This window comes from Centruroides sculpturatus, unplaced genomic scaffold (assembly GCF_000671375.1).
Source record: "Centruroides sculpturatus isolate CEXI.00-Female unplaced genomic scaffold, Cexi_2.0 scaffold2718, whole genome shotgun sequence".
In the NCBI taxonomy this organism is placed as follows: Eukaryota; Metazoa; Arthropoda; class Arachnida; order Scorpiones; family Buthidae; genus Centruroides; species Centruroides sculpturatus.
In genome coordinates this window covers 1088-12292 of record NW_019386903.1, presented here as the reverse complement: position 1 = coordinate 12292, position 11205 = coordinate 1088, and the positions used below count along the sequence as shown (strand labels likewise).

At 27.3% G+C, this 11205-nt stretch overlaps 1 long non-coding RNA gene across 1 annotated transcript; it reads left to right on the top strand.

Annotated features, from left to right (window-relative positions):
• Positions 1-249: 249 nt before the first annotated feature.
• Positions 250-6884, top strand: LOC111615910. Its single transcript, XR_002755158.1, has 2 exons — positions 250-427; positions 6795-6884. It is a non-coding gene; the product is annotated as an uncharacterized LOC111615910 (long non-coding RNA).
• The last annotated feature ends 4321 nt before the right edge of the window (positions 6885-11205 follow it).

Sequence of the window (11205 nt, the reverse complement as noted above, 5' to 3'; positions counted from 1 at the left end):
TCTCCTCTTGACCTGCAAAGCAGATGAGTCATAAAGCATTTTGTGATGATTTAATGATTCTTCATAAGCATTTATATCTCAAGTGATCAAAAGTATAATGTATTTAAAATTGTACTATAGCAATTATTTTTACACTAAATTATGGTGATGGTGATAAGTATATAATAGTAATACAAATATTTACTTTATTTACAGGAAAGAAAGTGAAAAAATAATTATCTTCATATCTTTAATATTTTAGAATTTAATTATTTTTGCTGTTTTAGAAGGACGACAATAATGAATTCAAAGAAAACGATGATTATGAAGATGAAGTTTTAGAAAATTATATTGATGCTCTTCCCAATCCTGATAGAGTTAATGACAATAATGAAGATGACAAAGATGATTATGACAATGAAGATGAAGAAACTGTTATAAACATGAAGTATGTTAGTTATTTATTATGTACAGTACACATCAAACTAAATAATAATTGTATTGAAATTTCTCATATCAGAAAATTAAGATGAGAACATTAGAAAAGGATGGAATAATTTTATTTCTAAAAGAGGATAAATACAGTTAAACCTTAATTTAATGCCACCATTTGTTTGCCTCTGAAATTAGTGTTGAATTGATTTTGGTCCTAAATTAAAGTTTCTTAGACAATAAGAATAATATACAGTGGTGCCTTGTATAACGTACTTAATCTATTCCAGGTGCACATCCGTTAAGTGAAAAGTCCATTATACAAAACGCATTTTCCCATAGAAATACATGTTAAAACACATAATTCATTCTGCGGCATAAAATAACTGTACCATAAAAAAATGAAAATGGAGCAGTCACCAATTATGCCGGGTAGTCAGATGTTGTGAGGAGGTGGAGGAACACTTTTTTCACACATTCATACAGATAGACTTTTTACACATTGCAGCAGGTCTCTTTTTATTGTTTTTTAATTGGAGTCAAATTCAAGGGAAGCTACCGGAGCTTGCAGGGTCAACTCCTCTTGTTCCATCCTTTGTTTTTTGGCAGCTGGCTTCTTGAAAAACATGTCCAAGGTGGTCTGTTTCTCTCTCTTCTTCAACACCTGTTGGAAATGACAGGCAAGGACGTCATTGTAGAGATCATTGATCCTGTTGGCCTCAGCTATGTTTGAATAATGAGTGTTGGTAAACTCCTGAACCTCTCCCCATTTGACAAGGAAGTTGTTGTCAACTTTTACTCCTTCTGATGATTTTTTGCTTTGTTTCAATTGAAATCACATTTCTGATTTTTTAGAAGCCATGATTTGCACAACACTTAAATAAATGTAAATACCCTGCACTGAGGTGATGTATGTAATAAACAAGGGAGCAAGCCAAATCCCAACAGGAGCTCTGTACTTCAGATATACTAATAATATATTCTAATAATAATAATTTATTATAAAAATAGCAGATTGTCATTGGCAACAGCAAAACAGTGGAAACATCATTCGCACTTGTTCGCAGAAAGTCCGTTATTCGAGACGTACATTATACAAGGCACCACTGTATATTAAATGAAGTCTACATACAGGTTTGAGTTTAGGAGTATGAAAATAACAATTTGTTCTAATACAGAATTAAGCTGTACTGATAAATAGATCTCTGCCTAATATTTATGGGGCAGATTTGTTTACAAGTAGGTATTGGTGCTATTCACGAGTGCACTATATTAAGGTTTGAGCATGTTTAATGTATTAAATTAAATCACTCAAACCTCACTGATGTGAAATGTTTGAATAGAAACAAACTTTTGACTGTACAGAAACATTTTTCTACAACAAGAAACATTTGTTGCATAAAAATGAAACTGTACAGTATCAAAAGGAAATAATGTCCATAAAAAATCCAAATTCTTAAAAAAAATGGAATTGTTTATTTACTGAAAGGAATCAAAGCTTAATCTTCAATGCACAGACAACAAAATGGCATCCAAATGATTGATTTTCAAATATATTTTGTTTATTTTTATTTATTTATTTATTTATTAACTCCTTGATATTTAAACTCTAGTGCTTTTTTTTAATATTGTTTATTCTTTATTAAAAGTTTAAATATATAAATAAAATAAAGCTAATATTGTTTACAAAATGTCTTAAAATAAAAAGTAGTGTTATAAAGCAACAAAACTCAAAGGTTGGACCTTTGAATGCAGTCGGGCAAAACTCCGACTAGTAATAGATATTGCAAAAATTCAATTTCTGAAGTTTATTTACATTCTAATATTTAATAATTATCATTAATTTTGCTGTTTTTAAAAGTTTGTGTTGATTAAAGGCTGAGAATCATTAAAATAAGTTTTTATTTTTTATTTTTAAAAATAATTATTAAATTTGATATAGACAAGATGTAAGTTAATATCATTTATGACCAGGCATCAACATACTATTCTGAAGAATTTAAGTCTAAATCTGGGCTAGATCTTCAGAAATGTAGAACTTCCTTTACTGCTGACACCATATTATGATTCTATCAGAATCCATGATAGATACAGGCTTTGGCCAAGCACAAAATGGAGCACAAATACAGATCCTCTTAGTGCCCACAAAACAGAAAGAATTTAAACAAACATCATACAGTAATGAATTTTTAATAAATTAAATTGACATAAAATTTGCACATTTATAAATTTCAGACATTAAATAAAGTCTGTAGTAATTAGATACAATCTTAATTACAAGATCAACTCTCACCAAAGGGAAAATAAAATGATTCAAAATATGACCAAACCTCAATTTAGTCCTGCTGTTTGTTCACTATTAAAAATGGCACTAGACGAAAATATCTCAATGAGAGTTATGCATAGCAATATCATCTATGCACAAATTTGAGTGTTTAAGTTTGAAAGTCAAGCATTATGATTATAACAATTTGAAGTTAAAAATCATACATTTAGTAATTCACATATACTGAAATGTTTGTAATATTTTTGAGGAAGGTCCATTCACAAGTATTTGTGGATTCTTACCAGGATGGCACTATACAGAAAGGCATTATATTGAAGTTTAGTGTATAAAAGTAGATATCTTACTATATTAATGAAATCATGTAGAATATTTGATATTCTTAGTAATTATATCTTACTACTATTAAGACATCAAACATCTTTATTTAGCAAATTACACTTTGAAAATTTAATAAGTAAAAATCCTGATACTCAAACCTCGACACAAAAACCTTTAAAATGCTGCCTTTTTATTCAAATTTTTGAATTTTCTTAGAATCTTTCTTTGAAAAATCCTAAATTCAAATATTTTTGGATTACTATTAATCTAAGAGTGCTTATAAATAACATTTATAGATATTCAAATACAGTATTAGAGTGATGTGAATATGTCACTTTAGCTATTTTTGTTTTACATACATTAGAATTAAGGATAAATCTTATTTTCCAATCCATAAAGTGGAAAGAATTTTTTACTTGTCTCTCTGGGTTTGTGTTAAAATGACATTACTCAAGACAATTTTTGTATATGTAATTTTAAAAAATTTCTATGAAACATCTAAAATTTTAAATGTAAATAAATAAAGTTTCTAAATTTTCTGGATAAAGGGTCTTAAAAGAACCCTTTAAGACCCTTTTCCAAAAAAATTAAAAAAAAACTTTCTTAAAATTGTTAATTGAATTAGTTTAGCTTAAACAACTAAATTCAATTTTTTAGTTTTGTTTAATTTTTATCATGATCATTTTTATTTTCTATTGTAAAATTCTGAATTAATTTACTTGCAATTATAAAATAAGCAATTCATGTGATATATTATGTTAAAAAAAATAACATTTTTTATGTAACCTTTTCCTAGAAAAACAACAAAAACTTCATGNTATTATAAAAATAGCAGATTGTCATTGGCAACAGCAAAACAGTGGAAACATCATTCGCACTTGTTCGCAGAAAGTCCGTTATTCGAGACGTACATTATACAAGGCACCACTGTATATTAAATGAAGTCTACATACAGGTTTGAGTTTAGGAGTATGAAAATAACAATTTGTTCTAATACAGAATTAAGCTGTACTGATAAATAGATCTCTGCCTAATATTTATGGGGCAGATTTGTTTACAAGTAGGTATTGGTGCTATTCACGAGTGCACTATATTAAGGTTTGAGCATGTTTAATGTATTAAATTAAATCACTCAAACCTCACTGATGTGAAATGTTTGAATAGAAACAAACTTTTGACTGTACAGAAACATTTTTCTACAACAAGAAACATTTGTTGCATAAAAATGAAACTGTACAGTATCAAAAGGAAATAATGTCCATAAAAAATCCAAATTCTTAAAAAAAATGGAATTGTTTATTTACTGAAAGGAATCAAAGCTTAATCTTCAATGCACAGACAACAAAATGGCATCCAAATGATTGATTTTCAAATATATTTTGTTTATTTTATTTATTTACAACCACAAAGCANTACTGAAAGGAATCAAAGCTTAATCTTCAATGCACAGACAACAAAATGGCATCCAAATGATTGATTTTCAAATATATTTTGTTTATTTTTATTTATTTATTTATTTATTAACTCCTTGATATTTAAACTCTAGTGCTTTTTTTTAATATTGTTTATTCTTTATTAAAAGTTTAAATATATAAATAAAATAAAGCTAATATTGTTTACAAAATGTCTTAAAATAAAAAGTAGTGTTATAAAGCAACAAAACTCAAAGGTTGGACCTTTGAATGCAGTCGGGCAAAACTCCGACTAGTAATAGATATTGCAAAAATTCAATTTCTGAAGTTTATTTACATTCTAATATTTAATAATTATCATTAATTTTGCTGTTTTTAAAAGTTTGTGTTGATTAAAGGCTGAGAATCATTAAAATAAGTTTTTATTTTTTATTTTTAAAAATAATTATTAAATTTGATATAGACAAGATGTAAGTTAATATCATTTATGACCAGGCATCAACATACTATTCTGAAGAATTTAAGTCTAAATCTGGGCTAGATCTTCAGAAATGTAGAACTTCCTTTACTGCTGACACCATATTATGATTCTATCAGAATCCATGATAGATACAGGCTTTGGCCAAGCACAAAATGGAGCACAAATACAGATCCTCTTAGTGCCCACAAAACAGAAAGAATTTAAACAAACATCATACAGTAATGAATTTTTAATAAATTAAATTGACATAAAATTTGCACATTTATAAATTTCAGACATTAAATAAAGTCTGTAGTAATTAGATACAATCTTAATTACAAGATCAACTCTCACCAAAGGGAAAATAAAATGATTCAAAATATGACCAAACCTCAATTTAGTCCTGCTGTTTGTTCACTATTAAAAATGGCACTAGACGAAAATATCTCAATGAGAGTTATGCATAGCAATATCATCTATGCACAAATTTGAGTGTTTAAGTTTGAAAGTCAAGCATTATGATTATAACAATTTGAAGTTAAAAATCATACATTTAGTAATTCACATATACTGAAATGTTTGTAATATTTTTGAGGAAGGTCCATTCACAAGTATTTGTGGATTCTTACCAGGATGGCACTATACAGAAAGGCATTATATTGAAGTTTAGTGTATAAAAGTAGATATCTTACTATATTAATGAAATCATGTAGAATATTTGATATTCTTAGTAATTATATCTTACTACTATTAAGACATCAAACATCTTTATTTAGCAAATTACACTTTGAAAATTTAATAAGTAAAAATCCTGATACTCAAACCTCGACACAAAAACCTTTAAAATGCTGCCTTTTTATTCAAATTTTTGAATTTTCTTAGAATCTTTCTTTGAAAAATCCTAAATTCAAATATTTTTGGATTACTATTAATCTAAGAGTGCTTATAAATAACATTTATAGATATTCAAATACAGTATTAGAGTGATGTGAATATGTCACTTTAGCTATTTTTGTTTTACATACATTAGAATTAAGGATAAATCTTATTTTCCAATCCATAAAGTGGAAAGAATTTTTTACTTGTCTCTCTGGGTTTGTGTTAAAATGACATTACTCAAGACAATTTTTGTATATGTAATTTTAAAAAATTTCTATGAAACATCTAAAATTTTAAATGTAAATAAATAAAGTTTCTAAATTTTCTGGATAAAGGGTCTTAAAAGAACCCTTTAAGACCCTTTTCCAAAAAAATTAAAAAAAAACTTTCTTAAAATTGTTAATTGAATTAGTTTAGCTTAAACAACTAAATTCAATTTTTTAGTTTTGTTTAATTTTTATCATGATCATTTTTATTTTCTATTGTAAAATTCTGAATTAATTTACTTGCAATTATAAAATAAGCAATTCATGTGATATATTATGTTAAAAAAAATAACATTTTTTATGTAACCTTTTCCTAGAAAAACAACAAAAACTTCATGATTTAAGAAAAAATACATACATTATATCAGCAAATTCTTTTTCAATATATTTTTTCAGATATCAGATTTCTTTTCTCGTTAATATTAATTATTAATTATTTTTTGTATTAAGTTTAATTCTGTTCTATCAAATTGCATCTCTCTCTGTTCTCCTATAGATTATGTTGTATATAATTTCAGAATGTTTTTATCATTTTTGACTTTTTATTTTAGAATTTTTTTTACTCAAATAAAATTCATTTTTTGATGTAATTTGATAGTTAATAGGTTTTTAATTAATTTTGTTAATTTAATAAATTATTATTTTCACAATCCATTTGCATTAAATGCATTTATTTTTCTTGTTTTATTTCTTATTATAAAATTATAAATATAATATTAATTTTGTAGATGTTTTATGCCATATGGATTTTTCTTTAATAGTTCTCGGAAATTAAGTCCAAAAGAAAAGAAAAACCCAAAGAGGAGCAGCTGCCAGGGAGATTCTGATGATGGAGGCGGAAGACCAGGGAGAAAGAAGAAAAAGATGGAAGAGAGGTCTTCGGAACCAGCAGACACCGGACTATCACTAGGGGAAGACGAGGAACTAGCTTTACATCTGTTGACTCATTAAATGTAACAAAGAAAATGTTTTTATCAATATTTTTGTACAGTCATCTTTTGTATTTGAACACAATATAAAATATATTGTTTAACCTTGTTTCCATATGAAATTGATTAATTGAATTACATAAATCAAATTTCATTAAACAGTTAATTTTTCATATTTTAAATTTTTATTCTAAACATATTTTTGTTTTTCTGTTATAATTAATAGAATACGATATGATTTTCAAGGATGATTATTTTTAGAATTAATCATTACTTATAGGTAATATTTCTTTACTTTTTTTAATTGTCTCATGTTATGTAAACCAATATTTCCTAGTCATACAAATTAGGTATAGAAAGAAAAATATATTTCATATTTTTTTTAATATTTTATGGATGCTCATATCTCATTTTACTAAATGATATATGAATGCACAGCAAAAATTTTATTAAAAATATACAATAATTATTGCTTAAAGATGACTGTGTATTTAATAAAGTGAAAAATGATCAGAAACTGGGACTCCCAGAAGTTGAGATCCAGAACTCTTAACTTTCTAATGCTCCAACATATTAAAATACAAATAAAAGGACATTAAATAATAAACTGACAGAAAAGAAATGTTTTGAAGGTGTCTAATTCTTAGGCTTGAGTCAAATGGCTTTATTACACCCATGATAGGACCTCTTAGAAATAATACTGAAACTTTTAATATCTTTCAAATATATTAAATTCCAGAAATTTCATTTTTGTAAAACCTTGTCCATAAATAAGACAAGGGGCTAATAATGGGAAGCTGTTATTTTGGTTAGAATTCCACTCAAAGAATAAAATTATTTAAGAATAATTTGTGATAATGCAAACGTTCTAGCTTAAGTCAAATTTCTATATTAAAGTAAAAGAAACGTCCTTAAAATCTGTGCCAGAAAGATCTTTAAAAGACCATTTGTCTTCAATCGTTTTAATTAGTATTGAATTGTTAAGGACATTTGAGTAAAATTATATTCTAATTTTGAATTCAACATAATAGAGAATAAAAGCGCCATTATTATATATATAGAAAAAAATTGTGCCAAAGTATGTTTGAGAAGTGGACAGATGTCATTTCTCTCTCAAATGATCTGCAACTAAATTTGCAGACGAGTATATTACCGGAAGTAAATACGCTCGAACCTCTAAAAATGAGGAAATGATCATTACGTCATTCACTACGAGAGACGCTTTCCTACACTGCCTTGTGACACCTAAATTATATCAGGCTTATCGTCACTTGTAACGTTTAAGTAAAAATTCGGGTAGTCGTAATCAGAATATTAAAGAAAAATGGTGTGATTTCATCCGTGTAACCTATTTGCAATGTAATTTATCAACAAATTTTAAGACCATAAAGAATTACTACATTTTGTGACGTTGCCAAAATATATTACGGTTTTAAATTTTTTGACGAAGGATCCTAACCATATGTACAAGATTAATCATTTATATTTTTATGTATTTCGAAAAATGCAATGAAATAATAACTCTTAAAAGATTCTTTTTACATTGTGCGCTTTTAATCTCACGTTAATGCTTCACTGCATTTCGATAAATTATATACTTTATTATGAAATCTTATATTTGGAATATTTAATAGGATGTGTTATATACATTATGTATTTTATTCTTTTTCTGTGTTTATTCGCTAGTTCAACCTGGTGGAGGAAAGTAAATACAAAAACGTCAAAGTGTTGCCAGATAATTATAATTTGCATGAATTATCATCATTATTTGTTAGAGCGAAATTCCGTGTTTTTAAGTAATTTTACGAACAGATGTGTAATTTAATTAAGAAGTAATCTGTTTATAGCGGGATAGAAAATTTTCCGTATAAATATTTTTAGAGTATAAACGATCGCGCTATCTAAACTTGAAAAATTGTCGGGACAAACCAATGAGAATATAGATAAAACTAGAAGGAAGACAGATTCAAAAAATATATTGTTTAAATTTGATAATTAACGATAAAGAAATGTTGAATCGTTTAATAAATTATGTGAAAAAGGGCAGTAATTTAAGCAATTTCTCTCTTTTGCTTATGCTTTAGAAATTCTAGTTATTATTTCAGTCTGTTTCACACAAAAGTATACAATTTTTTTTTAAAGATTAAGTTTTAATAAATTCAATTTTACACTGATTTTCTATCGAAGAAATTATTTAATCGATATTTTATAAAAACATCTCAAAGCGTCGTTAACTGTACGATTTGAGCCATTCAATTCGCCATATTAAACACCCGCTCGGGCAACTTTCGAAAAAATATATAATTTAAAAATATATAAACTAAATATTACAAAGGAATTTAAAGCCCACCAGTGGTCGAATGGATAACATTACTGGTAGGTCGTGGGTTTGCGCCTCACCTACGGGTGCGGCCACGTGGCGTTTTCAGGTTTTCTTCACATTAGTAACACCTAAATAGGGGCCAATTTCCCACAAAAGACCTCCCGGGAGACATTCCCCGTGTCGCGACGCCAGACAAAAAATAAAATACAAAGAAATTTATTAAATTAATAAGACTGCTCCCTGATCGAATGCATTTTTCAATTTATCTTTGAATTGCAGTTTCGCTGTTGCTAATTTATGTATCCGGTAAATACAGAATTTTTTTGTTTTCTTTTACCGTTCGGTCTAACGGGAAGAAACTGTGTTTTCTATTTAGCAGGAATTTTATCATTTTCTTTCTTTAATGCAAGCGCATCAATTTTTAGAAACGTCAAAATAATCAATTCTCTTTTCGTTTCTTTATTTGGAAAGTTACATTAATTAAAAGCATTTCTAATTATTGGACTGGCTACTGTAGTGGTCTTAAAAAGGCATAGAAGACGTTGCAGCACATGTCTAAAACCTGTGTTCTAGCTGCTTATAGGAGTGAAAAATTTAAACGCGTTCGAAAGCAAATAACTTTCTGTGTCATCAACAATAAATTCCCTTTTTTCCCTATAAAGTAAAAAATTTTTTGAAGACGGGATAAATCTGTAAATCACGTGGTGCTGTTAAAAAAAATCGATATATATAGAACTGGCAACACTTACCGCAAACTTAAACACAGCGGCAATGGCGGGTGGAAATATGCCCATTGAATCTGTTATCGAGGAGAAAACCGACGTGGAGAAGCCCATAGATCGAGAAAAGGTATATTTTTTTATGTTTCTTTTTTAATTATCAGCAATGGAATTTCGTCACATGTTTATAAACAAGAAATTTTGTATACTTTTCTTTGTGTTCTTGTTAGGAACTGGCGGCGTGGTTAGTTTAATCGAACAAATAAAAATAAATGAAGAATCTTAAAACTGTTTTATAACTCTTAAATGGTTTATAATAATTACAGTTTACAGAACGTGATTTAAATCATTGTATGAGTTGCAACGTGGCCACGTTCGTTTATCACTGATCTTTCTAATATTTAAATGTAGAATGGATTCAATGTTTTATTATGAATCTTTAAATTTTGTAAGTGTACAGATTCCCTGTATCATCTTCATTCGGTTTAAATGAGATTTATAAAAACAGTAACTTAAATGCTTTTTGAAATGAATAAATTATTATAGTGAAATATATATATTGTCCTTTACTCCACAACTGGGTGTATAGGTAGACACAGGGCATCTTTAACATCACTCTTTATTCGTGAATATCTTATGCCCAAAATGCGTATTGGCGTGTAAGATATTCTTGAATAAAGAGTGATGTTAAAGATGCCCGGTGTCTACCTATGCACCTAGTTGTGAAGTAAAGGATGATTAAAAGACATGGTATTTTAAAAAGTCAGTAAACATTTTCTATAATTTAATTAATTAAAGCTGTTTTTAATTGAATGTTCTTTTGGATAAGCTATTATTTTTGATTTTTAAAAACTTGGTTTTGCAAACTAAGATTTTTAATTTGTGGAAAGTGGTCGTCTTTTTCAAATTGCTCATTTTAAATTTAAAATAAACCAATTATTTTTATCCTGTTATTAATTTGAAAACTGTGTAACTTCAAAAAGGAGGGGGGGGAACAATTTTTTTAAAACTTATTATTAATATATGTGATTTGTTACAAATGTATAAATTGTTCATTAATAAATTTCCTGAATTATGTACAAAGTAAAATATTAATAAACTGGAAAACATTTAATCAAAAATTAAATTTTTTTTTGGTATACAGTTAAAAGTATTCAAATGATAAGTGATACCATCAAAATTGTAATTATTTTTTCATTTA